The sequence below is a fragment of the Microcebus murinus genome, chromosome 8, assembly GCF_040939455.1.
Source record: "Microcebus murinus isolate Inina chromosome 8, M.murinus_Inina_mat1.0, whole genome shotgun sequence".
NCBI classification, from domain to species: domain Eukaryota; kingdom Metazoa; phylum Chordata; class Mammalia; order Primates; family Cheirogaleidae; genus Microcebus; species Microcebus murinus.
Window position 1 is genome coordinate 81,280,541 of NC_134111.1, and position 15,504 is coordinate 81,296,044.

Here is a 15,504-nt window from a genome sequence, read left to right on the forward strand (position 1 = left end):
GCTCCGCGCTCAGACGGGGACGGGCGCTCGGGCTGCAAGGGCTCTGGGCAGCAGCAGCAGCAGCAGCAGCATCCTCTCTTTCTTCCCTTCCCTTCAGCTTCTTTCTCTTCCTTCTCCTCCTTCCCCCACCCCTCAACCCCTTCTCCCCCTAACCCGTCTTCCCCTTTACTTCGTCTCCCGGAACGTGAGCTCAAGTCCCCGAGCTGTGGCAGCGGCGGCCGCGGTTGCATCCCGGCTCTGCGCGCAGGTAGGAGATCCGTCCCCACCTCTGCCTCTGTTCGGGGCGCCTCTCCTCCTGCCTCGTATGGAGGGGGCCTCAGCCAGGAAAGAGACGGGCGTGGGGAGGGGTCGCGTCTCGCCCTCTGTGACCCGGGAGCGGGCAGTTTGGGAGCCGGCCGAGCTGACCAGTCGTGCACCTGGCGGAAGCTGCGGGCCTGGCTCTCCAGGAGGCACTGGTACCTGGGCTCTGTATCTGTAGGAGAGCGAGTGACCTTCTTAGGTACCACTGTGAAAGGACTGTGAACTTCCGTCAGGTTAGAATATGTGTGCCGAGCGCTGGTAGTACCTGCACTGTGGAAGGAAGGAAAGTGAATTATACAAATACAGCGAGGAGAGGAATTGGAGCTAGAGAATTCTTTTTGTCCACCCAGTCGCAGAGAACTGCCACACTGACGAACGAGTGAGGCAAGCCTTGTCAAATTCAAATCGTTTTTTTCCCCCTGTAATTCCTCCAGCAACAGCTGGGAGAAGAGGACTCATAAATATTTATAATTTTAGGAAAATGAAAAATCCATGTCTGATCGTGTTGGAGGGCGGGGCACAAAGAAACGAGTCTGCTTGAGCTTGGGCTTCCACATAATCTTTTTTCTTTTTAAATGATGACGGTGGAAAGCTGCGTTTACACTGCATCTGTTCTTTCCTTCTTTCGATAAAAGGCTTTTTTGGGGGCCCTGCAGTGCTGGCTGCGTTCCTTACCCAACCTCATCTTTTGTTTAAAGATGGAAATTTCAAGAAAGAGTGTGTGAGGGGCTAGGAGTGGGGAGGTGTATGTTTGGGTGTGTGTGGGGGAGGAGGGGTAGTAAAGCGGATGAAGACAGAAAGAAAACATCCTTGAAAACTGGAAATTGATGATATTCTGCCTGGCATTGGGGCTTCAGAATTTTGTCAGAAAATAAAAAGCTTCCATTAAAGCAACAAGCCCACTTGTGACAATTGTGTACCATCTGTTCTAAGACCTTAGTACATACAATGACTACAGGACATAGACCGTTTAAAATTGAGTTGGTGTGAAGGGTTTTTGTTTAAATGCATGCACATACACGTATACACACACATATATAATACACTAGATGCATGGTACAAAAGGAAGTGGTTAAAGGACAGATCTTTTTATCTTTGAGGGTTTGGAAAATATGTTGTGAATGAAATCTGCAGTGCAAGACAAAAAAATATTGTTGGGTGGTATATAATTTTGGGTGTGAGGCAAAGGGGTTGATGAATGTTGGTAAGAAATTAACTTAAATGTTGAAGATATAATTTATTTTAAAATGATCAGTCTGGGAGAGGAAATGACTGCAAGCTGAAATTGAGGTTTGCAACCACAGTGAGGCGATGGAGAACAAAGCCTTTTATGTGAGCCACATTAGGCAAAATGTCCCAAGCATGAGCTGCAGGTATCAGCCTAGTTCAAATGCATAGCTCTGTCAGACTGTCATTTCACTGTGGGCAATTATATATATTTTTTGGCAGTGAAAATACATTAATAAATAGAAGCCCTTTAGAACGTTTTTTATTTTCTGCCCAAGAGGAAGATTACAGTCTTTCACTTGCATGTAACACAAAAAAACACTTCTTTGACTGGGCAATAGGTGTCTGTATTTTGGTAGAAATCTTTATGAATTTGTTAAATCATGAGTTTACATCTGCATTCATGATTTGTGTATTATCAGAGCCATGTGGCTTTAGAATCAGAGGTAATTGGTATTTATCTGCTTGATGTCCTTTATTTTAATTTTTCATATTTTACAGTTTAATATTATTTAATTTCCAAAGTTTTCTTTTTTTAACCATGAGTATAAAATTTTTAACATACATATGGATGTCTATTAACTTAAAAATAAAGCTTCCTTTTAAAAAATAAATTTTAATTATATTATTGTTTATTTTCTTTGTTCCTCTGCTCCCCTAATTATTTTCCCCTTCTTATCAAATAGCCTGTTTCTTTCTAGCTATACCTGCACTTCTTTAGGGCTTCTAGTTATGTCTACACTACCGTAGCAGAGCCAGTGTTCTCTGGAATTTTGAATTTAGGATTTCTTCATTCTCTGCAGCAACTCTCTCTCAGGATGACTTGTTTACAGCACCTTCTTCAGGGAGGAGAGGGAGAAAGAATGTGCTGAAAGAGCATGACCCAGTGAAACCGGCACAGTCATTACCTCATCATAGTAGGTACTTTAGATTCATTGAGAGGGCAGGCATCCTCTCAGTGGAAACCAAACACCAGGAGCACACCCATCTCAGGGCAAAAGCCTTTCTCTTCCCATAGCAGCCTCTACTAATGTTGCTCTGCTAAGGTTAAAGGGATATTTTCTCTTTTATGTATTTCTTTTCAGGGATCTTGAACTTGGTCAGAAATATGCAGCCAGAAATGAAACTTGGCGAAGAGTCCTCTAAGCCTGAAGGAATAATTTCATTCTTTTACCCCTTTTGGTTTAAACCAATTTGCAAATTTCCTAAATGTCAGAAGGGAAGAGGAAGAAAAATGCTCGTTGGTGTACTTTTACATATTTTCTTACGGCACACATATTTTGTGTTGAATTTTACTAGCAGTTAGATAGCAGACTGGACTGTTATGCTTTTGACAAATATAGTTGCACTGTTGCCATTTAAAATTAAATATTTATTACATTTGCTTACATGACAATAGAGGCACCCCTAAATGATTCATTGATGACCATGTGAGACCAACCATATGAAACTGACTTGGGGATTTTAGTATTCAAGTTGGTAACTGATTATTGAATTCTTTTCAATACTTAATTTCCTCTTAGAAGGTTAAAATAAAGAATCTGAAATAACAGTTACAGTGGAAGATAACACCACCTCCAGATCAATACTATACTCCTTAATGCTAAAAGTAGTCATTTAGGTAAGTCTTTAGTAAATGCATGAACAAGAAAATAACAGTTTTGAAACAATCACATGTTCTTTTGTCTCTGGTATAAATGAGTTAAAGATGCTAATAAACTCTTTGAACTCTTTGATTCTCTCAGATATGTTAGTTCCTTTTGCTACTTTTATTCTTTTTATATCTTTACTATTGTCATTTTCTTGATCTACTCAATCTAAACCTTTTCATGTAAGGGCAGTATTTTGATCATTTCATCATTTTTCCCCCTTTACACCATTCTTTTTAATTTGATATTTGAATGTTAGAATTACTATTCTCTAGGTATTTTGGTTTTGATACTATTACTCTATGATGCAGATCTGGCCTTTACCTTTCATTTAGGAGAGCCCTTATTCCCATTTATTTATTTATTCCTTATGGGAAACAACTTTTAATATTCTTAAAGAATTATCAGTCCCAGGAATTGATTCCAGGCACCAGAAGCAGTTAATAGACTACAAATTAAAATGTGGTTTCCAGAAGGCCAAAATGAAGAAAGGGTCTGTGTGAAAGTTGGGTGGGCGTGTGAGTATAGAGGAAGATGAGAAATGAAAGCAAATTTTCAACTGTCAATATATATTTATCCATGTAGGATAGAGATGAGCCTTTGTCTAAGTGGGTAGAGAGGGAAGATAATAAAAAATGCTTTATTTTTCTACCTCAGTGTAATATGTTGTCCCCTTCACACCCCGTCATTATTTTGAACTAAAATCATGGGTGTGTCCTTGTAAAAATTATACAAAGTGCTTATTGGAAGCAGTTCTGTAGTGATTAGGTGAATTAAAAAATTTTAAAACAATGTGAACACAATTAGTTCACTTTTTATGAACAACATCTTGGATCTAATCTTGAACATTGATCTTTCCTGTTCAAGAGATAAACTTTCCTTTGAGTGTTAGTACTGTGTGATACTTTTTACTTATCATCATAGTAAAATTTCATGGACATTTAAACAAAATAAAGAGCTTCAATGAAAATATAGCCTGTTGTTCTTTTTGAAATTCATTTTCCATTGTATCTGTATTTCTCATTTAACATGAAGTGTTGTGCTAACTTCTCTTTTTCAAGGCTCTTTATCCCTATTTTTTTTTATTTCTTTGAACTTGCCTTTTATATCCCTAGGCATGAACAATCTTTTCTTCACATACCAATTTTTGGTAATACTTCCTACCTCAAAAAGATTTTTCCAACTCAAAAAGAAAAGTTACTACCTTATTTCTCCCCATTAATTTGTATCCAAGTTTATTCCCTTATTTTATAGTTACTCATCTCAGTGTGTCCTCACTAGCCTTCTTTAAATTACTCTAAAGAAATTCTGTAGGCAAAAATGGTACATCTATATAACTATTTTTTTCAAAATGAAAAATTTGATTAGCCAACTGATTTTTTTTATTGTTTTATTCACCTGACACCAAATAAAATGGTTTGATCAGTTGTTTTTTAAAAATTAAATTGGTGGCTGGGTGTGGTGGTTCACACCTGTAATCCTAGCACTCTGGGAGGCCGAGGTGGCAGATTGCTCAAGGTCAGGAGTTCAGAACAAGCCTGAGCAAGAGCGAGATCCCATCTCTACTATAAATAGAAAGAAATTAATTGGCCAACTAATATATATAGAAAAAATTAGCGGGGCATAGTGGCACATGCCTGTAGTCCCAGCTACTCAGGAGGCTGAGGCAGAATGATTGTTTGAGCCCAGGAGATTGAGGTTGCTGTGAGCTAGGCTGACGCCATGGCACTCACTCTAGCCTGGGCAACAAAGCGAGACTCTGTCTCAAAAAAAAAAAAAAAAAAAATTAAATTGGCTAGTAAAAGTGGTTATGTGTCAGGCATTCCATGGTCTTCATTTTAGGCTAGTTAACTGATTTCATCGGTATGAAATAATAAGTTGAGTATGAACTACTGTATGGTCAGTTAGTAATTGTTAAACTTAATTAATTTAATTTTAAGTAAAATGTTCCTTATTACATTACTGTGTACAACATTATCATCAGACATCTTGAATCTACCTCAAAATGATCATTAAACACAGTGCTTGAATATCCATGGATATATTTCATCATTTAACTGTCTAGGTGCCTTATAGCTAAAGCAAAATCCCAAGTAAATATGCAAACAGACTCCATTTGTTTGAGACAGAATAATCATTGCAATATGAACCCTTTCCATTTATTTAAGTAGTAATGGATTTATAGGTGGCTACTGCATTGTATTATAAAATTTGTAATATTACTGCACTGTATTGTTAATAGATGACACTAAAATTCTATAATGAATTAGTATGAGAAAGTGCTTATTTTATGAACTAGAAAGAATAATGCAGCATCATTTTGATTGGCATTAAAGCAATTAAATAATACTCAGCTTTGAAATTTTATTATTTTATTTGGATAATTTACTTCTCAGAATTATAATTTAGTCTTTCCATAAGAGTATTCATTTTTGAGCAGAACAATATTTTAAACAATATACTGCCCATTTTGTATTGGTGTTTATGTGAGACACTACATTATTCTGGCCCACTTTGAAAAACAAGCAAAAAGGTTTTTAGGATTCAGTTATGCATTCTTTTTATTTTAATGTATCATCTAATATAGCTAGGAAAAGATCTGATTCTTTAATTTGCTATATTTACTTATTTATTGTTTAAACAAAAATTGTCAATGTGTAGCATATAATATGTTTGCTCAGTGGATAAGAACATGAAATCATAGTACTTATAACAACTTATTAGTCCACAATTTTGTCTACCTTGTTTTTCATAAAGGTCTAACATGATGGTGGTGGTGCTGGTGCTGGTGGTGGTGGTGGTGGTGCTGGTGTGTGTGTGTTTTCTAAGACAGAATTAGTGTTTTGTATATTTGCTATTTTCATAGTTGGGATCAATTGTTATGCAACAAGTTGATTTAAAGAAAATTTAAAACTATGCTATGAGGTTCCACATGAAAACACTTGGTCTTAAATATAATTTTGTAGGAAAAGCAACAACCTATGTATTCACTAATAAAATTGACTTAGATAAATTTCAAAGTATTACTATGTTTTTCTATTTGAAGCAACATAGTCCAGATTCCATTGTTCGTTATTAAAATCAAATAATAAAGCTAAATCTTGTTCTTGAAATCAGGGCATCTCTATGTTGATCGAAATGTCCTTAGTTGAAATACTGGCTATTTAAATTTATTTTTTAAGAAGTGCAGGTGGCACTGCTTTGACATCGAAAATGTGGGTTATCTTCATTTAAATAGCAGAAGCCAGGACTGATGAAACTTTAAGAATTTTGCCATCAAGAAAACATAAAATACTAAGCATTTTATTGAAAGTTGAATTTCTTATAAAACAAAACAACTATGACCTGGGGTTTATTTGGATGGGCTTTGGCCATTGGTTCTCAAAGTTTGCCTCATTCCTGGATTGCAGAATATAAATTATTATAGTACATTGAGTAGCCTTTGGTGAAACTGAGCAGTTTTATTTTTGTTTTTGTTTGTTTAAGTTCTTAAAGCTTTAAAACTCAGTCACTAATTTCATGATTTTTGTTTCTCTTGTTAGAGAGACCACAGTAGGACCACATTAAAAGTGGGTGGTCAATATCAAAGTTGGAAGTTAGGAAAGCTTTGCACAATCTCGGACATTCTTACTCCTTTATTTCATCCCTTTCCCAAAAGGGTATCATGAGGATTTGTAATAAAAAAAAGGTTTCCACTAAAATAGTTGTTATGGAAAATGGGTAAACTGATTTTTTTTTTAAATATATTTTTTTACTTCCTAATATATGTATAGTTTATGTAATAAAGTAGCTCTTTGTAGCCCTATTAATTACTGGCTTAAAGGGCTTGTGTGCTTACATATCTGGAAACATAAAAAATGCCATTAAATGTATTCTTTGTATAATGAATTAATTAATTTTTAAATTGAGAAATGGACATTGAATATTTTGAAATGTATTCTTTACTTCTGCACCCTACACCATCACTGAAGGGGAATCAATTCTCAAGACTTGCTGGTTATATCATAGGATGTTTGATAAGGGAGAAGGGTTGCCAAGAGCAACTTTTGTGAACCTCTGGAGTACACATAAGTAAACTGGGACACAGCAGTTAAGTGACTTTCCTAAGGTAGTGAGTAGTGGAACTAGGCCTGAGACCCAATAATTCAGTCTCAAACTCAATGCTTGGTAAGAGGTACCTTTGAAGACCCATCTCATTTTCACTCTCTATTTCCTATTCTGATTGTATTTCTGTTGTCTGAGCTAAGGGTGGAGTGAGACAGCAGTCACACCTACCCAATTTTGTGACTCAACTGTGACTTTCACATGAATATAAAACAGGGAAGGGCTCAGAATTCCGGGTCCATTCCAACCAGCATACTACTGAAAGCATTGAGACTAAATCTGATCCAGGAAACACAAGGCTCCTGCTCCAGGGCCATTCCTGTGGTTTGGATCTCTTAAGATAAAAGTTTAAACTCTGGGGATGTGTGCCCAGTCTCAAGGGACTTGGAAAGCCAAGGAGATTTTCTCTGAGCTTGAACTAATATCATACTGATGCTTCCAGATTGATTGAGTCTGTGTTTAAACTTAGTTCTACGTAGGAGGGAAATCCAACAAAAATAGCCAGGTTGAACGCTTTTTCTGATCTATAGCACCATGAATTTTTTTCAAAAATCACTTTCCTTTTGTGTTTCCCCCAACTTTCACATTTCTGGCTAAAAGGAAGTGAACTAGAAAAGCTGTGGGCCTCCGTGTCTGTTTCACGTATACCTCCCTACTCTTCTGTGCCTTCCTGTTTCTCTGCCTACAGTGCTCCATCCCTCTTGCTTGCTTTTTTTTTTACTTCCAAGGAGGCAGCAAATTAAATAAGAATTGGGTGTTGCTATGGTTACTGTGTTCAGTAGAGCTTCACCTGCACCCACACTGCTTAGGAATTATAGAGTCTTTAGTTGACAAATATTTGAAAGGCATGAAGAGCATCTTGGAAGAAAGAAATTAAGCAGAAGCCATGCTTAAATATTTAAAGAGAAACATATTCCTAGTTGCTGATAACCGAAACTATACCACTATCTAGAGTGAAAGAATCCGAATGTCACCATTCTGTTAGAGAATGCCATATAGTATGTCCTAATTCTCCAGATGAACATGTTTAATCACCCATCAGAATTGGAGTGACTGTTTTATCACTGAGTAGATGAAACAGAATTTCTTATGATATTTTCCATATACATTGGTGAAAGAATTGGTTGTCCATATTGTCTTCCCCTGAAATGTCTTTATTTAGAGCCATAAATACAGGTAAAAAAAATATCTTAATTACACATCAGGTATGATCTTTTAAGATAAGCTGTTTTATATTCTTTCTCTTAGGTGTGGTTTATTTTATTTGAGAATCTGAAAATTTAAATGATCTGTAAAGAATTAAAATAATACCTTTTAGTAAATGATGTTCTTCATTGGGAAGGAGTCACTCTGTGTTTCTCTTCCACTTGAATATCAAGATAGTATGACCTAAGCATTTCTTAGATCATGGCCTATTATTCATATTTTAAAAATTTATTTGACAAGTGATTATTGGGACCCTAGTATACTGTAGATATGTAAGTAAAATGAGTGAACATTTAAACAAGTAAAATGTTCAGACACAAATAAATGCAATAGGGAATATACAATAAAAACATGATAGAGCTTGGCTAAAGTGGGATAGGCTGCCTTTGTAGGTATGAGGAGTGAGAAGTAGCCAGCCACAGGAATAGCTGAAGGAAGAGCTTCCAAATCAGAGGCAATAGCTTCAAAACAGAGAGAAGCCTGGTATATTTGAGAAATAGAAGCCCAATGACATTGAAGTCTAACGAAGATGGTAGAGAGTAATGGGACAGTAGGTAAGAGCAGAAGGCAGGTATCAGGCCACATGGGTCTTCTTGACCCTGACAAAGGGTTTGACTTCTTTATGACTTACAGTGTACTCTGATTTTTGAGATTTTAAAAGCAGAATTTTTTTGAGAGTTTCATAAAAGTTTTCAAAGATTAATTATATTTTCTAAATCCCTGTAGACATATCCATATCTTATTCAGCAATGTGTTAAATCACAAAGAGAAATAATTTAGAAAATCAGAAATCAGTGGTGGAAACGAGTAGATTTTTGTTAACCTGATCTAATAATGCTGTAATGTAACTTGATTGTGTCATTTTCTTTAGCTATTGGAAAACTTCACATACTCATTAGAGATACAAGACATAAAACTAGTGCTAAAAAGAATATAATGCACAAAAACATAAACGGTAAAGAATTGTATGTCCCATAAGTTCTATGCAAATTCAGAGGAGGGAGATTTGCCACCATGTACAGAAGTGAAACATTTTATGTGGGAAGTAGCATGTGAAGCAGGGGGTCATGATGTAGCTGAGCTTGGAAAATGCACCTAGGTAGGACCATTTCATCAGCAAAGGCACTGAAGTGACAATGAGCAAAGCAAACCAAATTGTCTGTAATGAAAAGTTCCTTTTGGAGAAAAGTGGCACTGATGGGTTTCATCCTAAGGCCATCAGCGTCAGTAAAGGATGTTGACCAGGGGAATGATATGAAGAATGTGATGTATTAATATTAGTAAGACAAATTTGAGGCTAGATAATGGCAGGTCTAGAATTTCTACATTTGGTGTGTCATAGAGACACCAATTTATTTAGCATGGGAGACTAAGGGACTTGTTTAGAATCTGTGTTTGCAGACATTTTCACACACAATGATGAAAATATGAGTACCGAAGAATGGAAGTGTGTGATACTGATGGAGATGGGGTGAAAGTCTGAAGCCATGCAGAAATGTAGTCAAACGTGAAAAATACAGGCTCCTATTGGGGTTACGTCATGTTAATGCTAAATATATATTATTAAAAGGACAGTGACATTGGAAAATAAAGCAAAAGAATGAGTACTAATTTCTATTTAATTCCTTCTGATTTCTAGGCTATACTGGAAATGGAATTCATGACTCCACAAATTAATTAAGTAAACAGTTATTTAAAATCAATTAGGTATGTGTGTATATATATATATATATACACACACACAGTGATACACAAGTTAACAGATTCTTTCAAGAGATTAAAACACATTTTTGTTATTTATTTCTAATTTTAAAGAGTTACATCAAAAAGTATTTAGTATTTTTATAGTTAATATCATATGGTAGGGATCAGCAAGCTCTTTTATTGAAGGGCCAGATAGAAAATTTTTTATGCTTTGTGGGCCCCATATGGTCTCTATCACAATTAATCAGCTCTGCTGTTATAGTGAGAAAACAGCCATAAACAATATGTAAACAAATGGTCATTGCAATGTTCCCATGAAACTTTATTTACAAACACAGGTGATAGTCACATTTGCCCTTTGGACTGTAGTTTTCCACAGCCTGGCATATATTTTCATAGTTGAACAGGAATTCATAAAATATCCTTAAAATTATAACAACCTTACTTTTAAAAGGTCATAAATACATGAAGAGCATGTAAAGACAACAGTTATATATTTCCTTTTATGAGTACCTCTGGGTGGAATCTTAGATTTCTCTCAAGTCAGAGCATATTAGAAACTGGAGGTTTTTCCCTATGCCATTAGCTTGGTAGTTTTATCATATGGGTACTAGTTGTATTTCCATTTTTTCCTTGGCATCTAGTAATCTCAGGATAAATTTGTGTCCCCCTTCAAGTAACTGTAGAACCTATACTGTACATTTCACATACTAACTTTTTCAAGCAATATCACTAGAGCAGTATATTTACTTTCCAGAAGGAAAAAATGACATGGCTTTTCAATCATAGGACAGATTAATTGCTCTTATTGTTCAGTTTCCACAACTGTAATAATTTTCTCAAAAATAAGCTGTAACTTTTGTGTGAATGTACTATTAGAGAACATTTATTAAATCTTTTACCGTTGTACTCTTTAAAAAAAATGAGGTGGATTTGTTGTTTCTGAAACTTTTGCTGTGTTTGTTGTTACAAAAATGTCTTTCCAGTGATTTTTCAACCCTTAGGACTCAGTGGTCCAGCGGTAGGGAGATTCTGAGACCCAATTTTTTTCTCTCTTTTATAAATGCACAATCATGAAAATATTCTGAGGATTAATATTCAGATAATTAAGCACTATTCTCTTTCTCTCAATAATGCTACATGAGATTTTCTCACTTCAAACTAAAATTTGGGACTTATGATATAAGGAACTATGAGTTTTGATTTTTTTTCTTTTGTTTTACATACCCTCATATGAAATGGTACTGTTGCCTTCTAATTAAGTAATAGGTAGATATTGTTAATACTTTGGAATTTTAAAAATTGGACTAATTTTAACTGTTCCATTAAACTAGTAATGACATTGTTTGACTATTCCAGAAATGATATAATGGACGAGAGAGTTCTTCAGTTCTTCATATGATCGTTAGGATGAAAAAAAGTTATCAGATGAGACTTGATAATGATTCTCAGGCATAATCAATGGGAGTGTCATGGAAAATGGCAATGTTCTTCTTTAGAAGTTAAGAAAAATAGATAGAAGAATACCATAAAAGAAAAAGTAAGTTATTAATAGAAAGTCCCTATTGGTCGGATAGTTAGTGGTTTGTTCTACTTTGTCAGTACTTGTATTTGAGATTAGTTGTTTTCCTGTAATTATTTTGTGTCATTTAGACTCACAAAGAATTAGAAATTTAACAAGTTGCATTTCAACAAAACTGGAACACAGACTACATCTTGAGTGATGGGCCATAGGTACAGTAAGAACCAGGTTTCATTAAATGTCATAAATATTGTGCCCAGGCTGGAAATATAATGAGAAAAGGACATTGAACAGCTGCAATTGCCTTTCCAAAATTATGGATCTCAGAGATTCTTAGATCTGAAGAGAAGGTTATATAAATATATGGAGAATCTACTCCCACTATTGAGCTGAGGAGCCCTGGTTGAGGCCAAGGCACATCTGGAAAATTCTTCTGCTCAGAAAAGTGCTGTTGGCTTAGACAGAGTGGCACTTAATTCATGCCATTTCTGGACTCATGTCAGAGTCCTCAAGATGGAGTGAAATCTTAACTTATAATGACAGGGTTCTCTGGTGATCAGATTTACTATTACATATCATCTTCGTAAAATCTAGGTGTACATGTATTCAAAACACAGGATGTAGTTAACACTGACCATATTTCAAATTTGACATAACTGTATTATGTAATTATTTACAATACAACGTAGTAATAGAATAAAAATAGACTGCCTATTGGAAAAATCTATACCAACTCTAATAAAAATTTCACATTACACTTAAAATGATTTACTAATTTTTATTCTGTCAGCACTTAAGTTAATAAGATTTAAAAGTCAAACATTTGAAATTGTATATGAACAGTATAATGACTCATCATTGATGGTGTATCTAAAAAGTTTCTTCTTAATTTCTGAGGTTTGAGAGGATAAAATGGAGAGTAGAGGGGGATATCATATCAATCGGTTTGTATAATTCCAGTTTTATTCTGTGCTGTTATTGCTATGTGCCCACATTGCTGCTTTGTTTTATTTGTCATTTATAAAACGACACACTTGATTGCCTAATTCCATGACTACACGTTATTGCTAAGGTTCACATTATTAATAGCTATACTTCTTGAACAAGGTGCCTAATATGTGTGTGTGTGTGTGTGTGTGTTATTTACAAAGGGCAACCTGTCTTTGCATTGACTCATAAAGGAAATACTGAAAAAGAATCTAAGTCCATACTAAATTATGACCTCCTTGGCCCCTGTTTCATTATCTTTAAAATTAGGACAGTTGCGAAAAGATCTCTCAAATTTTTGTTTTATTTTGTTTTTGTTTCACATCCAAGAATCATGAAAGTCAAAACCGTCTTTTAGGACAAAGATGTATTATTTCTCAAAAAGTGGCAGAGAATAAACAAAATACTGTACATGTCACAATTATAGCCCCAAAGAGAAAGGCAGTGTTGACACGTGTACCATACATAAGAGATGCTGATCACCTGTGTCACATCAGCCGTTTGTGAATAGTTAAACATGAAGCAACTGCTGCCCTTTTGAATATAAAGCTTAGCGATTTATGAAATTTCAAGTCAATGTTAAGTTATCCCAGTGGTTGGTACCAGGACATATAGTCTGAATAGATGTAGGCAATGCACTGAATTTATTTGAAAGAGGATGTAAATGAAAATAACATCTTACCAACCTTTATTTATTTTGTGGTTTGTTATAGTCCACAAAATAATTTTTTTATTATAAGTTAAAAACTATTATATTACAATGCGTTTAGATTTAGCACTCTACATCATTGTATGTATACCATGTACATTTTTATAGTTTACTTTTTAAATATTTATCTTTAAAAATTCAATAATTTCATGTATGAAGTAGGGACATGACACTGTAGGAACTAGATAATATTTGTTTACTTGTTTGTAAAGTACCTACAAAAATATTTTATTCTTATTTATCCATCATGATATCCCAATTGTGTGGATATAGAGAGTTGTTAATAAATATTTTTAAATAAATGAAGAAACAGGTTTAGGAAAACAAACTTAGAAGCCCCAAAAGTTTAATAAAACTTGTTTAATCTTATGCCAAAAGAAAATGCTGACTCCTTTTTTTTGAGTGGTAAGATTTCAAGGAATCTATACTGTTTCTTTCTCTAAAAAGCAAAAAACGAAAACAAAAACCAAATTCCATTTGTCCAAAATGTTTAATTTTTGCCTTTGACACAGAAAGCCTTATAACTCTACCATCTTACTGAGTCCTTGACAAAGTCATTTGATTCTTTGGGCCTCAGTTTTCTAACCTACAAAATAAGGAGATAAATTTAATTGTCTTTAAGACTGTGTTCACTTTATGGTTGATTGAAAAGACGTTGCATTAATTCACACTTTTACACAAATAGTTAATCACCTTAGCTAGCTATTCACTCAGCAGACTGCAGTAGTTGAAATGCTGGACAGATAAAATTTTTTATTAGGGAAAGCTGAATGTCATAGAGGAGGGTTGGAATTATGAGGCACCGTTCAGAGGAAACAAATCTATCCATTGTGAACACCTACTTTACATTCAGCAGATGTTTATTAAGAACTGGTTATGAGCCCCCCACTGTGGTAAGCCACATTAGCAGTACAAAGAAAAAGACAATACTGTTTCCTAGCAGCTTGTTACACAGTTGAGAGAGACAGCCACCTCACATCCTTTCAGTAGCTAAACAGGTTGTAGATAAACACTTATCATATCACTAACTTAACGGGTTAAAAGCACTTGGGGGAGGAAACATGTATGTAATACCCTTAAATAAGAGCCAAATCTTAATATGGTTATATATAATCATTTTGATAAATGACCATAAATGATGATTTCAACACATAATCATTTTATGACTTGAATCAAGGGTATCATATATATTACAGTCATCAGTTATGGCCATGTAGTAAAATGATGATTTTAGCACATAACTGTACAAGTAATGATACACATAATCAGAGCTATTGGAAAGATGATACTGACACAAGGCTTTGGGAAAAGGCAGATAAACTTTACATACTTTGTAGATTATACTCACCCTTCTTGTAGCTGGTGTGGTTTTAAAAAGAATACAGAATAAAGAATGCCATTTTGTAATAGAATGGCAATAAAATGTTTTTATTCACTAATATACATGATAAATGTTTTATTTCTTTGTACAGTATGTCTTAAAAAGATTCATCAGACTTACTATGGATAAAAATTTGCTCATAAATCCTTTAAGTTTCTTGTATGCAGATGATCTATAAATATCCATTTAAATTCTCCGAGAATGACTTCCACTTCAAATGTAAGTCCTTTGGCAGACATAATGCGTTGGAAAAGAAGGAAAGAAGGAGGTGTGCCCAAAGGATTTATTGTACTCTTTTTCAAAGTGCAGGCCAGCTGTTTTGGAACTAGAATTAAAATGTAAATTATCAAAGGGGAATAATGAGAGCCATTCCTTTCAGACAATGCCCAGTGCAATCAGAGTAAGAAAAGGATTTAGGGAGATTTCCTCCTATGCACAAGTCACGAATGATGAAGTGAAAGGCTGGGAGGGAAGTGATTTACAAGGAACTAAGTGGACACAACCCACGGATTGTCTAGAACACTTAGCAGTTGAATTAATTGAGGAATGGGCCTTCAATTCTGCTGGGCCTGAATCCAAATCACAAGATAACTGTGCATGGAACTTAGAAAGTCACTGCATCAGTACTATAGCAGGACTGTAAATTCAACCACAGTGCTGGCATGAATTGCATTTCAATTCATGTGATTTTATGAATCAAAACAGAGGTCTTTTA

The 15,504-nt window shown here is 35.0% G+C and overlaps 1 protein-coding gene across 4 annotated transcripts in view; it reads left to right on the forward strand.

Moving 5' to 3' along the window:
- The first annotated feature begins 12 nt into the window (after window positions 1–12).
- The window catches only part of MAP2 (microtubule associated protein 2), a 278,816-nt gene continuing 263,324 nt past the window's right edge, over window positions 13–15,504 (forward strand). For all 4 annotated transcript variants that reach the window (XM_076005881.1, XM_020288234.2, XM_012751467.3 and 1 more), the window contains exon 1: window positions 13–247. The gene's annotated coding sequence lies outside the window, so the exon portion shown is untranslated. The remainder of the gene's footprint in view (window positions 248–15,504) is intronic.